Source organism: Vulpes vulpes, chromosome 4, assembly GCF_048418805.1.
Source record: "Vulpes vulpes isolate BD-2025 chromosome 4, VulVul3, whole genome shotgun sequence".
In the NCBI taxonomy this organism is placed as follows: Eukaryota; Metazoa; Chordata; class Mammalia; order Carnivora; family Canidae; genus Vulpes; species Vulpes vulpes.
This window is the reverse complement of record NC_132783.1, coordinates 1,146,316-1,149,598: the sequence shown is the minus strand read 5'-3', so window position 1 is coordinate 1,149,598 and position 3,283 is coordinate 1,146,316.

The window sequence follows — 3,283 nt, the reverse complement described above, 5'->3', positions numbered from 1 at the left end:
TCAATCCAAATATGTGATGGATAGTCTGGTAAAGAATACAATTTAAGGTACGGCTGCCTGCTTCCCTTTGGCTTAATTTATTCTTTCTCACACTGTGTCCCGCTGATGCAAGAACGGAATCTTCTTTCTTTCTTTCTTTCTTTCTTTCTTTCTTTCTTTCTTTCTTTCTTTCTTATTTTATTATTTATGATAGTCACAGAGAGAGAGAGAGAGAGAGAGAGAGGCAGAGACACAGGAGGCAGAGGGAGAAGCAGGCCCCATGCACTGGGAGCCCGACGTGGGATTCGATCCCGGGTCTCCAGGATCGTGCCCTGGGCCAAAGGCAGGCGCCAAACCGCTGCACCACCCAGGGATCCCAATCTTCATTTTTTAATACAGACCAGCGAGTCTCAGAGCTGCTTCCTCGATTCTCCCTGTAAGGTTGCCCGGGAGGCCTGGGGAGCAAGAGACTGGCCAGGTTGCATAAACGCCCGCACCATTTCCCAGCTCCAGCACCCGATTTCTCCTTTTTGAATCTGCTCTGTGCTTTGTGCTTCTCTTTGAGGTATCTGGTTGAAGGGGTCTGTCCTTGGGGGCAGGGGGCACCGGCTGCAAAGATGGGCTACGCATTTGTGGTCTAATGAGTTAGTACCTTTTAGGTGACTTTTACGAATACGATAGATAGAAGGAAACCCTCACTGAGCTTTTAACAAGGTAACGGGTTTCAGAAAGAAGGCACCGGCTGTGAGAACGGACCGTCCGTCCTGGGCCCACCTGCGTCCCCTTCCTGCGGGTGCTCCTCACCAGAGCTGGACGCGGTGCAGGCGTCTGACTGTCCCAACTCCCTTGCTCAGATGCTGTGGGTGCAACGGGGTTCCTGCAAGGAGAGGCCTCCCCCTGTGACCAGGAGATGGAGGGCGAGAGGGCACCAGAGGGCGACGGGCTCCTGAACCCCTGGACACAGGCAGTGCCCGGCGGCCCGGTATCTGGGGGTCGGCCCGGCTGTGGGAGGCACCCGAAGCTGCCCACGCCCGGGCCCCCCAGGCTGCGGCCACCCCACGCCTCCTCCGGCTCCGCGTGCGGGCAGAGGGCACCCCCAGCTCTGCGAGGGCCACCGTCACCCCGACGGCCTGCCGTGAATTTAGCACAAGCAACAAGCGGCTCGCGTCTCTCGTCACTTGGTCATCTCTCTCAATAGCCGTTCCCGACAACACGGTTTGCTCTCGATCTCAGACGGCGTTTCTAAGTCAACCTTCGTCAACACGTGGTGACACGTGAGCTGCACTTGAGCAGGTAGACGGAGCGGAGGCGTCTCAGGCCACCCCTGCTGATCCTGCCCCTGCAGTCACGCAGCCCCGGCCTAGCCCCGCGGAGAGCTTTAGTCAATGATCTGGACACGAACACAAATGGTGACCCCCCTACATTTCCAAGCAACACCGAGCTACACGACACAGGAAATGAACCCATCAACTGAGCCATGTTTTTCAGAGATTTATTTTATTTTTATTTATTTTTTCAGAGATTTTATTTTTTTCATAAATTTATTTTTTATTGGTGTTCAATTTGCCAACATACAGAATAACACCCAGTGCTCATCCCGTCAAGTGCCCCCCTCAGTGCCCATCAGATTTTAAAAGGTGACCATGGCAGGTGGCCTAACAACCCATAGTCTGGTCCTTGCTTTGGTGCCAAGCCTCACTCACACACGTGTGAGTAGGGAAGCAATTTACGTGGAAAAGGCGTAGAGGTGCTAGTTTTCAAAAACTACAATGAGCCAGGATTTGAGGCAGATGCTGACATTACTGCGGTATGAGGCCGAAGCCATCAACGTGAACCCTCTAAATCACAGCATGTTATTCCCATTTCCTTCTCCCCGACTGTACCTGAGTGTTTGGTTTGTGCCAGCACAGGTTTTAGATGAATGATGACAAATGAGAGTTTGTGGTCAAGGAGAATGATTAAGAGTGAGAGGGACACAGGGGCCACCGTACACCTAATAGGTTGGCTTAGGAACTTACCTGATGGGCGCCTGGGTGGCTCAGCTGCTTGAGCATCTGCCTTCAGCTCAGGTCCTGTTCCTAGATCCCTGGGCCGAGCCCTGCCCAGGGCTCCCTGTTCAGCGGGGACTCTGCTTCTCCCTCCGCTCCTCACCCCACTTGTGCCCTCCTTGCTCTCCCAAATACATAAAGTCTTTAAAAAACAGAAATTCTCGGGGATCCTTGGATGGCTCAGCAGTTTCACGCCCGCCTTCGGCCCAGGGCGTGATCCTGGAGTCCTGGGATCAAGTCCCACTTCGGGCTCCCTGCATGGAGCCTGCTTCTCCCTCTGCCTGGGTCTCTGCCTCTCTCTCTCTCTCTCTCTCTCTCTCTCTCTCTCTATCATAAATAAATAAAAATAAATCTTAATAAAAAGCAGAAATTCTCTTGTTTCAGGGAGGAGCTGCCATGACAAAACCGAAGGAAAAGCCATAAATGCTTTAATTTATGCTTTAAAAACAATTAATGACCTAAGGATTTAAAAAAAAAAAGAGTTGGGAAAATAAGCAAGAAAAGGTTTCGGAAAGGAAAAGAGTCCTTGACCCCATCCAGTCTTTCGCTCCAGATATGTCGGGGAAACTGAAAATAGAGGAGATCTGTGGTCAGCATCATACCTGGAGTCCTTGGGGACACCAGGTGCCTGGAGACACCCCCACCCCGCACTACTACGTGCATCACCCTGTGGAGGACATCCTGAGTCAGGAACATGATCGTCCAAGGTTGTCTCAGCCCAAAAGCTTCCTGCAGCAGAGAACGGTGTGGGAGAGAAGCTAAATATTTCTGTGCACCATGAATTATGTAGATGTTAGGAGGGCGGAAAGGAGTGAGAGAGGGGTAGGAGGGAGACGGAGAGTGGAGAGGATGCTAATGAATCTAAAAGGGGTTTTGGAACATGACAACTGATGCTGCGATAGAAAATGACAGTGGCCATATGGTCCTCACCCCGCAGAAGAGTAACCAGGAGACGCCACGATAAAGACCAGACCCGGGCCCAGGCCCAGAGGGTTTTGTGCACGGTCAGGTCAAAGGCCAAATGAGAAACACGTCTGCAGGTCCCTCGCTCTTTATTCCGAAAAAGGATGCAAGTCCTCCAGGGCTGAGGTGCCACCGAGGACGGAGAAGTACGTGCGGTTCTGGATTTACTCATCCAGGCTAACGTCGAGCTCACGTGGAACCGACAACGACGGCGCTTGCTGCCAGAAAGCAGAACAGGGGCCTGAACGGACAAGTGTATAAAGTCCTTTGGGCACCTCCAAATTCCGTGATCT